Genomic DNA, 18,377 nt, shown 5'->3' on the forward strand with positions numbered 1-18,377 from the left:
AATTGGTCAAATCCTTTAATTGTTAAAAAAGAAATTAATATGCACTTATAAATTAAAACATTACAAAAATAAGTGTACATGATAAGTTTTCTTTGTATGGAGACCTAATCTATGTGTCGTCTAATTGAATTGATGCTAGTATATTCAAAGCCTATTAATATAATTTATAAATGTAAAAAGATGTGTGAAAACAGAAGCAATATATTCAAAAGCAAAAGAAGAATCACTAGATCGGGTTATATATATGTTTGATTTTATGTTTGGACAGATTGCAACCGATTTGCGAGAAATTGATTTATTTTATTTTTTTCCAATTTTCAGCAACTTCGCCCACTTTCTCGAAATCTCAAAATTGAAGCTCCTAATCCATGATTTTTCATTCTTTATTTGTAACAATTTGACATTGATTTAACATGATTTACCCAAAAAAAAAAAAAAAGTTAGAAAAAATAAAATGCTCACCAAATCAAATCGAATATGCGGGATACACTACTTGTATGTTTCATATCACACATGTGGGATACAAGATATATCGTGAGATATATCGGCCGATATCGTCGATACTTAAAACACTACTTATACAAAGGAAATACATTTTTAAAAGACCTGCAAGTTGCATCACCATTTCAAACATGGATAGCAGCTTAATGAACCCAAAATAACCATATCATGCAATTCTAGTCATCGGTTCCTTGAAAGAGTCAGAAGTAAAATATAGACAACAGCCATTGGAAACTGCTAACCAATCTGAAGACTGAAGTGGAGCTCTTCTTGTGGTCCACTCACACATTCTCTTTAAGGCCACCATATGAACGGGCAAGATTGATCAAAGCTAGGCGCCACCCATAGGAAATGCTGCCCCAAACTAAAAGGCGCTAGCTCCGGCCAAAAACATTTCCATAGAACCAATTCAATATCTTGCCAAATCCATATACAAAAGGAAAACAGAACACAACCAAATTATTTAAATCAAACATGTAATCCACCTGAATCTAAATTCAAACATTTAACAAGAATTCAACAAAAATACTCAAAATGCAAATTGTGTCCCACTCACTTCAATCTTTTCCAGTGTTCAAAATATCTCTAATATTATCTTTATCTCCAACTCAGCGATACTGATAACACTGGTAGCGATACCGATAACATTCGTAGTATCAGAAATTCCAGGTATTAGCAATGTATCACTAAGTATTGCCAACGTATCAATATCGCTAATATAATCGCCAATATTTTCAACTATGTAAATTCTAACTGTCGCTTGCATTACCAATGCATCAATATCACCAATATTTTCGATTATGTAAATTCTAGGTAATGCTTGTATCATAAGTGTATCGACGATATTTCAATAATATCGCCAACGTATTGATATCTTAATATCATCAAAATTTTGTTTACTATAAAATTTTTATTTCAATTTTTTTTTTTCATGAGCACATGGTTATATATAGTGTTCAATTTGTCATTGATAATATCTCGATCTTATCGATATCGCAACACGCACAATATGGAGACCACAATCTTTCGTTTCATTTCCAATTGTTGATGATTTCTTGGTGAAATAGCATATGTTGTTGATATTTTGCAATATCGATGAATATTTGGATAAAAGGTTGGATGGTTAAATAGGCCGGATGGTATAGTTGGAATGATTTCTTACAACAGCATATGCTTTTAAGGGCCCATTAAATGGAAATTTGTTATGTATGCATTCTTTTTACAATTTTTTTTTATTTCTAAATATAGAAATGTGTACATTTTAACATCTCCTAAAGTTTAACTGAAAATTCCACCATTTTTCCCATGTTTCCTTGCTTTCCGGTTATCAATGATATTATCAGCAATATCAATATTGTTTCCATATCCCTGGCTAGCGAAACTTGTAGCGATACCGATACTTTGAACACTGGTTAGATGTCAAACATACATCATGGGCCCCATAATTCTCAAATCACCACTTTTTTAAAGGAAAAATTAAAACAAGAGACTCTCTTCTCAAAACCCACAGCTCAATAATTCTGATTCATGGTGGCACTATTTGGTAAATTTTAAACTTCTGAGGAATTTTATTGTAAAAATCCCTTGAAAATTTAATGGAGACAAGAAAGCTTTTAACTATTTACACCCACCATAAGGACATTTGGATGACAATCAAAAAATTAATATGGGAGAACATTATCTGGAAATACAATCCTCGAAATGAAGTTCTAAAAAATTATTCCCTCTGGAAGTACTTTTAGGACTACAATGTTTAACTTTCTCTTCTTCTTCTTCTTCATCTTCTTCTTTTCTAATGTGTTGTTTTGTTTTTCAATATCTTAAAAATCATTTCACGAAAAACCAATGCATTATGATACAGTTATCAACACCACTGTTTTTTTCACCCATATTGTCCTGAAGCAACCCACAAAAGGCCCCCCAAAAAGCTCATTTCTGACAAGAGCATCAAAACAGCCTCTTCATAGTCTCTAACACAAGTCCTAAAAGAGCCCCAAACTAGCCCCTTTACATGTCCCAAAACAACTACAGAGAACCTTCCTTACACCACCTTTGTGGCCCTATTGCTCTATGAATAGGCCCATTGCGAGACAATATTCGCTCCATTCCCACATGGATTGCGTAAGCCCTATCCATGACCATAACCATAACTGTGTCATAATCAATCCATAAGCAAGAAAAACAATCTGTGCATCAGATCCGATTCTCCAATGTTTCAGTCCTCTTTATTAAAGGAATTCCTTGCATGGGGGCATCTCCTTTTACTTTTGAGGACATCTTATTCTTGTGATGCATTGTACTCAACCCATGGATGCTATTAACTTCATAAACCAACCTGGGGTGCTCAGTTTGTTCAAGTGGGGCCCATGAGTCATTTACTCCAGCCGTTGATCAGATGGGTCTTATTGCAGATTCAAGGTGTCTCCTGGATGAGAAGATCCCAGTCGTCCAATCTTTACCATTACTTGAGTTGGATGGGGACCATTTCCGTAGTTCTTTCCCTAACTGTCAATCCATCCGTTGGCTCCCAACCAAGGGATTTGGAATATCTGATCATGGACTTTTATTTTTAGGGCATGGTTCATCCATTGTAGGACACATCTCATCAACAATCAGGATTTGTCGAAGACACGGACCGCACTTGTCCAAACCTTGGGTCCAGATGAGATTATTCCATTCCTTTATTTGGAGTCACTGTTTACCAACTTACAACATTCCAAACTTGAAGAGGAAGGAAAGTGTTGCATGAATCTTGGAATAAAGAAAAGATGAAATAACAGGCATTTTATCAAACACTGCCTATAAAATGTGGATTCAGTAGTACAAGTAATTGCAGAACAAGATTTGCTTCTTTCACTGCTCTACTCTCTCTATTCCAAACATTCAAAGTCCTTACCATTTCCTATTTCTACACCTCTTTCAACTCAAACTCCTCCCATTTTCCCATTTTCCCATTTCCCATTTCAACTCACACTCCTCCCTTTTTCCAATCTACATACCTAAAAAAAAAAAAAAAGGAAAAAGAAATCATGGTTGAGTTACTCATCTCGACTGCATCGGAGAAGTTGAAAATCGTCCTCCAAGATGAGGTGGCTTTGTTGGTTGGTGTCACCGACGAGATCGAAAAGCTTTCCAGTACATTCAACTTGATCCAAGCTGTGCTTGAAGATGCTCAAAATCGGCGAGTGAAGGACAAAGTGGTGACGATTTGGTTGGAGAAGCTAAAAGATGTGGCCTACGATGTTGACGACATACTAGATGAATGGATAGCAGAAGCTCCCAGATCTGATGAAGGCAATGAGTCTACTTTCAGTGGAAACAAGGTAAGAAGCTTCCTCTCGCCTTTTGCTTGCTTCAATCATGTTATGTTACGTCACAGAATTGGGAGTAGGATAAAGGAGGTGTGGGGTAGATTAGATCATATCCACAAAGAGATGAGCCAATTGGGTCTAAGAGTAGATCTGGGACAGTGTGAGAGAATAGATAGTGAGATCAGTGAGCGAGAGACAGGCTCCCTACTCCACCAATCGTCAATTGTAGGCAGAGAAAATGAAAAAAATGATGTCGCAGACTGGCTGCTGAGGGAGAATAGTGGAGAGTTGAATGAGGTGCCCGTCGTCATTGCTATCGTTGGAATGGGGGGCCTGGGCAAAACCACTCTTGCCCAGCTCGCCTACAATGATGAGGATGTGAAAGGGCATTTCAACATGAGAATCTGGGTGTATGTTTCAGTAGATTTTGATGTGAAACGGATTACGAAATTAATCATAGGATCTGCTACTGGGTCTAATTGTGAATCACTAGATCTGAACCAGTTGCAACTTCGCCTCCATGACATCTTGCATGCAAAGCGATTCTTGCTTGTGCTTGATGACATTTGGAGTGAAGATGGTGAGAAGTGGGACAAACTGAAAATTCCCTTCCAAGCTGGTGCATTAGGGAGTCGAATTGTTATAACCACTCGTAGTGAAAAGGTTGCATCGGTGATGGGAAATGCCCACATGTACAAACTGGCAGTTTTATCCGAAGATAACTGCTGGTTATTGTTTAGCCGTAGAGCACTCGATCATCGAGGTGCAGAAGAGCGTTTGGAGTTAGAAGAGATTGGAAGGGAAATTGTAAAGAAGTGTGGAGGGGTGCCTCTCGCAGCAAAGACAATAGGGAGTGCCATGCGCTCAAGAAGGACAAGAAGCCAATGGGAACTTGTCTTGGGAAGTGAGATATGGAACTCCGGCAATGTCTTGGGAGGCATTTTACCAGCTTTGTTACTGAGCTACTATCATTTGCCTCCTGTTCTAAGGCAGTGCTTCACGTATTGCTCTGTTTTCCCGAAAGATAGGTGCATGAACAAGGATGTGATAATCAAGCTATGGGTGGCCCAAGGTTTCATCCACTCTGAGGGAAGTGAAGATATGGAGGAAATTGGCAAATCTTATTTTGATGATTTGTTAAGGCGCTCATTGCTCCAAGATGCAGGAAAGGATACTTATGGCAGCGAGTGCAAGATGCATGATTTGGTTCATGATCTTGCACTATTTGTTGCAGGAAGTGACTGTTCAATATTGGAGGTCAGAAAGCAAGCCTCCGTGAACCTTAAAAATGTCCGCCATTCCTTTTTAATCATCGATAATGAAAAAGACGATGATGATGAAGTAGCTTCCATTTGGACCACCCTGTTTAAGGCCCATAAGTTGCGGACATTGCTACTTGCCCCCAGCATCTCCAAGGTGCCACACAATATATTTCATCATTTGAGACACCTTAGGGCATTGGACTCAAGCCAAACTAGCATTAAGAAATTGCCTCGAACAGTAGGACAGTTGAAACACTTGAGATATCTTGATTTATCTTATACAGGCATACAGGAGTTGCCAGCAGAGGTGAGTAATTGCAAAAATTTACAGACCTTGAGACTCAATGGCTGTTATAGGCTGAGAAAACTGCCTAGAGGGATGAGGAAAATGATAAGCCTCAGACATCTAGAAATAGATGACACCCGCATGCTGAAGTACTTACCACAGGGCATAGGGAGACTAATTCGCCTTCAAACGTTAACACATTTTATTATTGGGGGTGGCGACGAAGGATGTAATTGCGGAGAATTGAAAGCTCTCAATGGTCTTCAAGGAAGACTTCGAATTATTGGCTTGGAAAATGTCAGGAGCACAGATGAAGCTAGGGAGGCAGAACTGTATAAAAAGCAGCACCTTCATGCTTTATCCTTGCAGTACGACGACGGACGTGGTGAACCATCCGATGATGAGATGAAGAAGATGGAGGACGTGCTCCAAAGCCTGCAACCCCACAGAAACCTGAAAGAGTTTCAAATATTTCATTACCAAGGTTCCAAGCTTCCCAAGTGGCTAGAGGATCCAGTGTTCTCCAGTCTAATCAAGGTGGAACTCCAGTTTTGTGGCAAGTGTAAACTACTTCCGGGTCTTGGAAAACTACCATCTCTTAAATACGTTGAAATTATGGCAATGGAAGAGTTGAGATACGTGGGTGGTGAGTTTACTGGGGATGATAACAATGACGAAAGTGGTGGTGTCTCATTTCCAAAGCTGGAGACTCTTATCTTCTGGCGCGTGCCAAATTGGGAGGAGTGGGAATTGAGAGGTGGAGATGGAAAGGTTATGCCAGCTCTCCGCGAATTAAGAATAAATGGCTGCACAAAGCTGAAGGCGTTTCCCTGCAACCTTCCACCATTCCTCTGGAAGTTGAGTTTAAATATAAGTATCAATGGGATGCCATTAGGAGGGCCTTTACCCATCCTCCCCAACCTTAACCATCTGGTGATTTGGTACAGTCCTGAGCTGACATCATTCCCTTGTGGTTGGTTGGGACAATTCAAAGCCCTCCGAATTCTGGAAATCTACAGGTGTGAACAGTTGGGGTCTCTACCAGAGGAGTTGCAACATCTCACCATGCTTCAAGAATTGAAGATCATGTGCTGTCCACTGTTACAAGACCACTACCTAGATGGAGGAGACAATCGACACAAGATTTCCCACATCCCTCATATTGAAATTGTTGCTTGAATGATCCACCTCAATAAGAGCAGGTGGAGAGAAAATCAAAGACAGCTCTTCCTTTGATTTTGTTTCAAGGAATTGTGTTGCTTCTGTGTGTAACTGTTATACTTTTTTAGTCATTTTCATTTTTTTTCTATGGATTTTCTTGCAATACATGTCGATCAATCCATGAAGACTAGTATGCTCGATTGCTACCTTGTTCTGCTAAAATAAAGTTGTCTTCCAAAGCATCCTGTTTATTAAGTGTTGATTGCCTCATATTTGGAGGTCAGGTTCTTTGGCCCCCTCCATCTTATGTAATTTTTCTTTTATATTAGTGAAGCTTGTAGTTGTATGTCAACCTTCACCCAATTTGTTAAAAAGAAAGAAGAAGAAGAAGAAGAATTGTTTATAATTTCCAATATGAGGAAAAACAGCATGCAATCCTTTGAGTGCACTGTGAAAGTGCATTCACTCACATGTTGAAACCAGAAACACGTAGGATAGATCAGAGCCTCTCATCAGGCAAACCTCACTTGGTATATGATGCCTTGAAAATAAGGATGATTGTGCAGCCAACCTAAGTATGGCATCTACTGTATTCTTTTATACATAATGTATACGCAATGAGGATTTCCATATTACTGGCCTGACACCACAAACCTATTCCTGTTTTTTCCTTTTTCTTCTCTTGTTTTTTTTTTTTTTTCCTTTCTTTTTCTATGGAAGTTATTTACATGAATAACTCATTTTCACATCTGAGGTGAACTCGCATAAATGCACTTAGCAACTCTCTTTAAGATATTGGTGCAGTTATTAGCAAATCTCTACTTGTATAAAGTGAGTAGTCATAGGCAAAAAATTGACATGCAATTAGTTATTTGAATGGAGTAAACTTTAAATTATCAGAGGACATGGGCACTTAAGTAACTTTGAAATACCAAGGCACATGCCCCATTCCCAGACACCTGATTCAATAAGCCCAATCCACATCCACGACTAGTCCATAACCATAGCCATAACAATGTTAATAATAATTAAAAAAAATAAAATCTACACGAGGAAATCCATGAGCAATTAAACAGCATACAAATGGCAATTAAAACAAAAGCAGCAAATTGATTACACTCATTAGGGAGAAGTAACATATCACATTTTGTTCAAAAAACTTGAATTCCTCTAAAAACATAAAGGAAGAACAATCTCAAGGCCTCACCCATGGATTTTAAAAAATAACAATAATAATAATAATTTAATAAGAAAATAAATCAAACCATCACTCATCTTCCATTATACACCCCAAAAACAAGATCCCAAACAACTATATCCCATTTCACCCTACAGTAGGCCAAAAGAAACCATAAAATGATACCAGAAACTGGGTTAACTACTAATGCATGGAACCAATCTATTAGGCAAGCATATTGATAGTTTGACCGAGGATAGGAAATTCTGGAGGTGGACGCCAAATGACACTTTCTTTGCTAAATGTTTCTATTCAACATTGACAGTGCAGATGTTGATTCTCTTCATTTTGCTAAAGTTTGGAAGGCTTCCTGTCCCCCCAAGAGTCGAAGCATTTCCATAGGTCGCCACAACAAACAAAATATTAACATTGGATGACTTAATGAAGCAAAAAAACACAAGTTGTCCCAATATCTGTTTCATGTGCAGGAGAAACTATTGTTCATTGCATGCTGGCAAAAGAGACCCTGTGGAAGATGGCATTTTTTTTGGGTTTTATGGGGGATTGTGGAGTAAAAGGAGTAAAAAAAGTTATTCTTAAAAAAACATATAATAATAGAAAAAATAGTGGAAGAGATTTTGAGGATAGAAGTTTTGCTGGTTGATTCATTAAGAAGAAGAATTTCGGCTATGATTGTTAAATCGGTGTCGCTCAGAAGTAAATTTTAGACAACAACTAATTTGCAATTGGATGAGGTCAATCAATCAGATGACTGAGATTTTTCACTAGAGCTCTTCTTTTGGTCCACTCACAGGCTCTCTTTGAAGCCACCAGATGAAAAGGCCAGATTGATCAAAGCTAGGCGCCACTCATACAGAATGTTGCCCGAAACTAATTCGATAAATCCAATTCGATATCTTGACAAATCTATATACAAACACAAACAGACACCCAATTATCTAAAATCAAACATGTAATCCCCCCGAATCCAAATTCAAACATTTAGCAAGAATTCAACAAAACACCCAAAATGCATTTTCTGTCCCACTCACCTCAATCTTTTCAACATACTCACTTGAGAAAACTGATCGTTTGTCATACTTACGAAGATTGTTCGAAAAACAAAGCAAAGAAACTGCAGTCAACAACACCTGCAAAGCATGGATGTAGAACTCAAAACTCATTGATTCGGAACCTGCCACAGTGGGAGCAACAGCAGAGCTTGAACTTGAGGATCAGAATCGAGCTAGCAGAAGGAGAAAAGCATCCCAAGAGAGGATGATGGTGAAAACAGAGTTGTCAAAGCCAAAAAGAAAGAGGAAAGCTTTGAAGCGTTAGAGGGCGCGTTGAGGAGATGATGAATGGATTCCTCTTCATAGTTCTTGTTTGCAACAAGGAGAGATTCTTCTGTGTGGATTTTGGGGTCTGCCAGTGTGGGTGGGTGAGTGGCTGTGTGTGTGTGCGCGCGCGCGCGCGCGCGAGAGAGAGGATCTTGTGTGTAGGCGTGCACACGGTTGGTTCGGCCCCATGAGCGGAACCGAACCGTTGGGAACGGTTCGAGGAAAACTAGAACCGGAATCGGACCGTTCGCACCCTAGAACTGAATTGGAACCGGACCGAAAAAAACTGGTTCGTTCCGGTTCAGTTCTACGGTCCGGGGCTTTTAAAATCCAGCTCTATTGCATAGGGTTTTTTTTTTTTTTTTTTTTTTAATAATCCAGGCCAAGCTCCTCTACCGAGAATTTTCATAGTAAGTAATCTCATCATGGTTTGTTTTTACCATCCTTTTCTTGTTCTCAAAATGATTTTGCAGCTAATGTCTATTCATGTTGTGATCCATTTGATGAATGGCCTAGCTTTTTATGTTAAAAAAATAAATTTTAAATATTTATTGACCAAGCCGTTCGGTTTAGGTAGGGGTGTACACGAACCGAGCTAACTCGGTTAGCTCGCTCGACTCGACTCGAAAAAGCTCAATTCAACTCAGTTTGAAGTTGAGTTCAAGCCGAGCCAAGACGAGCTGATTTTTTGAGCTCGAAAATGAGTTCAAGCCGAGTTCAAGCAGGCCTCAGCTCAACTCAACTCGGATCAAATCCAGCTCGGATTGAAATAGTTCAGTGACTCGATTACTTTGCCATTGATGTTGCTCACCAACTGTTTGTTAAAATGACTCAATGAAATGTGGTCAGTGGCAAGGAAGGTTTGACTAGTGGTAAGGTGGCAAGGAAGCTATGTACATGAAACAAATATCCTTTTTCTCTTCTTTTTTTTTTAATTATTTTTTTTTAATGTTACGTAGAAGGTGTTTGAGAAAATACCTGTAAAACCATTGCCTCTGTTTGTAAAACAGACAAACAGAGGCAACGGTGTTTATGGAAATGCCTCAATGGCGAACTTGGTTCGATCTTGGCTCGAACTCGACCCGAGCTAGCCCAAGCTGCTGACCAAACCGAGCTGAGCTGGCCAGTCAGGCTCAAGGACCGAGCCAAGCCGAGTTTGAGCTGGGGTTAGCCACTGTTCGAGCCGAGTCGAGTCGAGTTGAGCTGAGGCCAGCTCGACTCGGTTCGACTCGATGTACAACCCTAGTTCCAGGTTAGGTTCTACGGTCTAGTTCACGGTCTGATTTGGTTCTACATGACCTCTAATCGAGAATCAAACCGAACTAACCGGTTCTTTGATTTTCGGAACTAGAACCGAAACTGGACCAAACCGTGCAGTTTGGTCGGTTCCGGTCCAATTTACCGGTTCTACCGGTTCCGTGTGCACCCCTAGTGTATATTATCTCTAGTATGAGGTTTGCCCAAAATACAATATTGCAAATGGCATTTAGGGTCAAAGTGTCATCCAAACACGCTTAAAACCTCATTTGGTCTTCAAAATGAGGTGAAACAGGTTTTAGGCGTCATTCAGACAAACAAGGCAAACTGATTTGTTTAAACCCATATTATATTTCAGGAACCGAAATAGTAATACTTCTTTAGCCTGTCAATTCCAAAATGGGAAGGAGTCGTAAGCAAATCAATCAAGACTGTTTAGATATTATATCGCCATTTTTCTCTGATGCATACATAACTGCATTTATCAGTTATAGCATCGCTAAGCCCACAAACGTGTTCAAGTCAGGTAAGTCACAGGCCACCACATATGCCAGCATGGCAGACAGGTGAAGTATCCAAGTCATCCATCAGATCAACCGCATCGTGTATACGTATATGTTACTGACATATACTGCCCAAAGGTGAAGGTAGTCCATCCATGATGGATGGGTTTGACATTACACAAGTCTTCCATGCTTGCATATGTGGTGGTCTGTCCATTAGCTGACTTGTACACACGTGTGATTAGCAAAGCTCTATCAGCTAATATCAATGATAAGTTATGATTAAAAAAGATTAAAAATGATCTTCGTCCCAATTGCAGTGCCGATAATCGGTGATAGTGTAAACTGATAACACAGGGTAATGTGGACAATTCCAGCTCTATCAGCTAATATCAATGATAAGTTATGATTAATATTGCTATATAGGGAAGAAAACTAAATTACAGTATTACAAATTATATTTATAGGAAGGGATAATAACTACCCTCCCCCCTCAAACTGATGTGATACCAAAAAAGAATGTCGTGCTATTGGCAAACTTTTCGTGAGAGTATCCGCAGTTTGATTCAGGGATGCAACATATGGAAGAGAAAGAACTCAAACTAAAACTTTTCGTGAATAAAGTGACAATCCGCCTCAATATGTTTTGTCTTTTCATGAAAAACAGAATTACAGAAAATCTGGATATCACTAGTATTATCGACATGAAGAGGAATTGGGGTAGAAAGAACAATTCCAAAATCTGAAAGAAGTCCACAAAGTCAAGTGATCTCACTGCAGGCTGAAGACATGGCACAATACTCAACTTCAGTGCTAGACTTGGAGACGATTGTTCGTTTCTTGCACTATCAAGGGATAAGCGATGTGACAAAAAATAGTCAATAACCTGTGGTGGACCATCGAGTGAAAGTACAACCCGCCCAGTTAGCATCAGAATATGTGACAAGCTCAAGAGGAGATGTCAAAGAAAAGAGAGAGAAACAATCTATGGAGCCATGCAGATATCGAAGTATTCGCAAGACAATAGTCACGTGCAACATATGAGGCTCAACAATGAACCGACTAATCACATGGACAGAGCATATGCAATATCGGGTCTTGTCATTGTTAAGTAAACAATATTGCTGACAAGGCGACGGAATAGGGTAGGCTACTCCAATAGATCACCATCTTGTTTGTCATATTGAACATTCAACTCCATTGGTGTCTCGATTGATTGTCTGTTGATCAGAAAAAATTGCAAGATTAATGAAATCTTGTGTATATTTTCGCTAACTAATGAGTATACTATGATTGGTACGGGAGACTTCCAAACCTAGAAAGTATGTAAGATTGCCCAAATCTTTTATGTGAAATGATGACTGAAGAACATTCTGAGGTTCCATTATGTCAGTTGTATCCATGCCAATTAGAAGTAAATCATCAACGTAAACTAATAAGATAACAATTCCATGGGAGGAAGACTGTGTAAAGAGTGAGGAGTCATGGTTGCTTTGCTTAAACCAAGCTGCAATCACAACATCATGGAAACGCTAAAACCAAACATGAGAAGCCTGCTTTAGTTCATATAATGCCTTACGAAGCTTGTAAACTAAAATTTTCGAACCAGTTGAACTAGGAGGTTGGGCCATATATATCTCTTGTAAGTCCACACGAAGAAATGCATTTTTTATGTCCATCTGGCGAATAGACCAAGCACGGTTAGCCGCAACAAGTAGTGTTCGGGCAGTCTTCATTTTTGCAACCAAAGCAAATGTCTCCTCATAGTCTATACCATACTCTTGTTTATAACCTTGTGCAATAAAACGAGCCTTGTACTGATCAAGGGATCCATCCGATTTGAGCTTGGTTGAGTATACCCATTTACTTTCAATCACCTATTGACCAAGGGAACGTGGAACAAGATCCCACGTATAATTATCAACAAAAGCTTATAATTCTATTGTCATGGAATCCTTCCAACACTGGTGTATAAAAGCCTGAGAATAAGACGTAGGAACACAGACCGACTCAAGAGCAGAAAGCATAGAACAAATAAGTCTATCGAGAGGGTGTGACGTACAACTAGATTGACGTACCTTTGGAAGGGATGGATCGGCCGCAAGTTGATTAGCAGGAGGTGATGGAAGATGGAGCGCTTCTATTTCTTCTCGTTGACAGATCTATAAATGAGCAAAAGATAAACTTGCAACATGTGGGATATCAAAAAACTAGGTTAATCCTCTAAAATCATTAGAAGTAGTTGAATTTGGTAAGATTAGAGTATGAAATGGAAAATTTTCTAAGAAGACAACATTCCTTGAAGCACGAACACAACGAGTAATCGGATCATAGCAACGGTAGCCCTTTTGAGTCTCTCCAATTCTAAGAAACATATCACGAACAGATTTTAGAGAAAGTTTATTATGTTTATGTGAAGGAAAATGAACATAATAAATACAACAAAAAATATAAAACAAAGAGTAAGTAGAAAGTGAATCGAATAAAACAAAATTCGGACAAACATTACTAAGAATTTTCGTAGGCATACAATTGATGAGATAATCAAAAGTGTAACATGGCCTCAGCCTATAAAAAAAAATGTGTGGAACAAAAGTGTCTGTCATCAAGGTATTGGCAGTCTCAATAATGTGTCAATTTTTTCATTCAATAACATCATTCTACTAGGGTGTATCGGGATATGTTTTCTGATGAATGATTCCATGATCATGAAAGTATGCCTTAAATTCTAAAGAAATATATCCCCCTTGAATCCAAACATAGGACCTTAATCTTTTTTCTCAAATTATATAGCCACCATAATGTAGAACTATTTAAAGGTTGTGAAAACTTGTGACTTGGAGTGCAAGAAATGTATCCATGTATATATTGATAAGTCATTGATAAATATCACATAATATCTCAAGCCAAACATAGATAAAATCAAAGATGTCCCCAAACATCAAAATGCACAATCTCAAAAGGAGTGTTAAATAAAGAAGTACAAAGAGAAAATGCAAACTTTTGCTTTTAGATAAACAACATGAAAGGCAAGAGAAATTAATAGAAGTTCCATTAAATTTTAGTTTTTTCTAAAATACTAGAAGTAAACAAGTGTGATAATCTATCTGAATATAGATGGTTAAGACGACATTGACAGAATTTCTACATTTTGTTTGTATTACTTATCTCAGCAGAATGATAAAAGAAACAAGAAGATAGAGTAATTGAGATGTTAACATCAAGTAAGAAAAGTCGTCATTTTCTCCTACCCTTCCTAACTACTTCCCCTGTTGTCAAATCCTACACAAAACAACAATTAGGAAAAAAATCACTAGGCATTGGTTATGGACAAGCTAACTCATAGAGATAAGATTAGCAAACAAATTTGATACAGGAAAGACATCAATTAGAGTAAATGTACGATGTGGAGAAGGAGAAAAGGATAACTCAATAGAAGAAATTGATAACTGAGTTCCATCAGCAATAGTGATGACTTGATTACCTTTATATGGCTGAACATTGTGAAGATAGGAAACAATACCAGTCATGTGGTTGGATGCACTAGAATCAAAATACCAAGGAGACCGATGAGTTGTACCTGACATTCCAATAGCAGATAAGGCATGCACAATCTGCTCAATCATCTCTAGGTCCACCAATAGGGGGAGTAACCAAAGCAGTAGCAGATGAGTCCTCAATTGTAGTTAAGTTTCTTTTCCTATATCCTTGTTCTTCTTCTTTCTGCATTCATGCTATGGCCACAAATCTTGCAATACGTACAGAAAGGATCATCTTTGCAGGTCGTTGCAAGATGACCGAATTTCTTCCACTGATGACATTAGACGCGAGACATGTCACATTTCCCTAGTGTAGAAGTAGATGCTAAAAGGGTTGTATCGGAAGTTGCATAAATATGGGTCAAACGAGAGAGCGTTGAGATACTATTCTTCTGCCAATAAATCAGACATCACTACACTCATGGCAGGAAGTGGAATGTGGTTGAGTAACGGAGCCCGATAATGTTCAAACTCAAGGCATAGTTTCATAAGAAATTGACGAATATGGGTGCGCTCATGCATATTCTGAAAGATAGTGATAGCATTTGCTGGAAACACAAGATCCATTATCAACATCTCAGTGCAAATGGCCACAATAGCATTATAATTTTTTTTGGATTGTGCGATCACCTTTAGGTGATTTGAGCCAATTCTTACTCTAGCTGATACAATCGAGCATCATTGCTCTACTGATAGATATCTTTAAATGACCACACATAGCCTTTATAGTCCTATAAGGTGTTAGACCAACAACAATGGTCTTGTCAACTGGGTCTAATATCCATGTAACAAATTTTCCATTTTTCATCCTCCAACCAACTATATTTTTTGTTTAATCTAGTGCAAAAACAAATTCGGACCACCAACTATACCTCAGAAGCCTCATCCATGAAGAATATCTCAAAGTGGATGGACCAAAATCCATATATAGTTAGTGTCATCAAACGTATAACGAGAAGGAAAATCGTAATCCATAATTTTTAGACTTGTAAAGGTGGCTGAGAAGTGAGGATATTAGATGGCAACATTATCATATCTAACTAAGAAAATATATAGCCAACAAGGAAGTGAGGATATATTAGATGGTAACATTGTCATATCTAACTAAGAAAATATATAGCCAACAAGGAAGTGAGAATATTAGATGGCAATATTGTCAGAGGGTAAGTGGTAGTAGGAACCAAATGAAGTGCAGCTATTGTAATAAACTAATAACTATTAGAATTATGTGACTCATACAATATTCGGCACATCAAAAGAGTCAAGTTGCGGGATATACCAGAGTACCAAAAGAGATAATGATTTTGATGCAAACAATTTTAGATGATTCAAAGGGAAAATGAGTTGTTGTGTAGAAGAAGAAATATGAGATTTTGGAAGCGGCCCAACAGAAGGTGTTTAGTCCTAAATATATGGACATTCGTGATGAAGAGATCATTAATTCTGACAAATATTCAGATTGGGAAGTAACTATAGTTAGGAGAAAGAGTGTGCTCCTTGAGCATGAAAAGGAAGAACGTCGGCCCATGTTTGGCTCGAGGGGATCTATACTTAATACAAGAGGGTGCAGTGGGAATGGGAGTCCATCTGCAAGTGTGACTACATTTGCAAGTGCGACTGCATCTGCAAGTGGGAGTAAGTTGGGTGGATTACGACGTATATTTGGTAGCTAACGAGAGACATCTTCATGTGATGCCCCTGTGGATGTGGATGTGGAAGAAAATGAGCCTAGAAGATCATCTATTAATCTGATCCTGTTTAAGAAAGAATCAACTAAACAAAAGAAAATAAAACAATTTTAGAGTAAAACTTTCATTAAGAAGCTGGGTAGGGCAACAACCAAGTTATTTATACATACCAACATATCTCCTAATGTGATCAATTTAGGAGAAGGAATTAAAGCTCCTATAGATATGGAGATTAGGGAAAAATGGATAAATACATAGTATACAGATATGAAAACATACGTAGCTACCTTTAAACCCATATGGTAGGCTAAAAGATGCATGATCATATGCGATAGTTGGACTGACCTAACCAGATGCAACATGATCAACTTTATGGTGTATTGCCACTTGGGGACGGTGTAGTATAAGTCAATTGATGCATTAGATGAAACCAAAAAATGCTACTTATATTTTTTCTCTAATAGATAAAGTGGTGGATGAGATTGGAGAGGAGATTGTTGTGCAGATTGTGATATATAATGAAACAACATATAAGTTTGCGAGACAAAAGTTGATAATAAAAGGACCACATATATTTTGGTCACCATATGCTGCCAACTATATTGATCTTATATTGGAAGATATTGGGAAGATCTTATATCAAGATGTGGACTTGCCTATTAACTCTTTGGACATTTATGCTAAAATACGCTCATGCTTACCGCAATAATATACTCCCAACTTCTTGTTTGGATTTGTGATTATCACTTAATGGATTCAAGGTTATCTTTTAATGATCCGAGTTGTTTATTTGGTGGGCCTCCTTTTATATGGGGATTAATAAAATATCTTATATTAGAATCTTTTAAACTTTCGATTTTCACTTTTCCTTTACAAAAGTTAGTAATAAAATCAGGCTCATTCACTCATCAGAGGAGCTATGTACATAATTTAGATTCTTAGCTATTCATCATTTCAAGCCTAGGTCCATGAAACCAATATTATTTAAATGATTAACCCCATGATTTATACATGTGGTTTGGATTTTTGGACTCCAATCATCCTCCGTTCAATACGCTTAGATGTACATGTACGGTGTGAATGTATACATGCATAGACGTGTGTACTTCTTTTTATACACTAGCTCATGTTTTTAGTGGAAAAGCCAAAATTTCCTCCAAAAGCATCTAATAGTGTGCCCAATCTATTAAATGGCTTGAATCTCACAAATGTGTGCCATACAAGGCATGAACTTATATAAAGGAAATACATTTTTAAATGACCTGCAAGTTACATGGCCATGTCAAACATGTATATAGAGCTAGGCAAGATCCGACCCGAACTGACGAATCTGACTCGTTCAAACCGATTAGATCCGATCCGACCTGAACCAAAAGCCAGGATCGGTTCGGATCAAGTAGACCCACTCAGATCTGACTGCACATCGAGTCGAGTTCGGGTCAGTAGCCAATCCGATCAGATCCAGTCGGGTAGTATAAATAAATTTTTTTAACTTTTACTTTTACCCATCTTTTACCCAAACGTCGAACCCTAACCCATCCCTACCCGAGCGGTTTCGCACGAGGTCCGATCCTTCTTTTTCTCCTCCTCTCTCCTTCTTTCTCTCCCGATTTCCCTCCTAGCACGAGAGTCTCTAGCTCGGCCTGACTCGGCCCAATCCGAATTAACCGAATAGACTCAACTCGATCCGACTCGGTTTCCCTGACCGAGTCGGACTCGGTTCGGGTCAGGCTAACAAGGATTCAGATCGGATCGAGTCAACCCTGCTGGACTTAGTCCCGGATCGGATCGAGTTCGAGTCAAGTTCTTAGAAAAATCAGATTGAGTCGAGTTGGACCCAATCCGGTCCGACTCGACTCGATGCCCATCTCTACATGTATAGCAGCTAGCAAGTGGTTATCTCAGTGAGAGGCAGGCTCCTCTACAATCCTTGTAGAATAAGCTCGTGTTGCATGTGGGGCTTACTGTGGTATGTTTATTGCATCCAACCTATCTAGCAAACCAACAATCTAGTGTGGCAGGGATGTGATGAGGTCAATCACTGTCTTCCTGGGGGGATAACTACTCTGAATCCATAGAGCTCTCTGGACTCCTCAAAGATCTTACGCAAATCCACAAGGGATAAAAGCAGAAATAATTCCTAATAAATTTGAAATAATTTAATTGATAATAAAAAAAATGAAATTACAACTCTTTAAATAATGAGCACAGACATGAGATGAAGATTTAAACTTATACTCCAACTCAAACACCCTAAAAACATGAATTACTCTAAATAGTAAACTTATTATTTATATACGACTTCCAATCTTACTCGACTTCGCGGTTTCGGCCAAAAATAGTAAGTGTCCA

General features: G+C 38.4%; 1 long non-coding RNA gene across 1 annotated transcript; it reads right to left on the bottom strand.

The window, feature by feature from the left end:
• Window positions 1–466: 466 nt before the first annotated feature.
• On the bottom strand, window positions 467–13,145 carry LOC131250921 (uncharacterized). Its single transcript, XR_009173496.1, has 2 exons — window positions 12,877–13,145; window positions 467–875 (listed from the first exon to the last, which is right to left on the bottom strand). It is a non-coding gene; the product is annotated as an uncharacterized LOC131250921 (long non-coding RNA).
• Window positions 13,146–18,377: the final 5,232 nt, after the last annotated feature.

Source organism: Magnolia sinica, chromosome 7 (genome assembly GCF_029962835.1).
Source record: "Magnolia sinica isolate HGM2019 chromosome 7, MsV1, whole genome shotgun sequence".
In the NCBI taxonomy this organism is placed as follows: domain Eukaryota; kingdom Viridiplantae; phylum Streptophyta; class Magnoliopsida; order Magnoliales; family Magnoliaceae; genus Magnolia; species Magnolia sinica.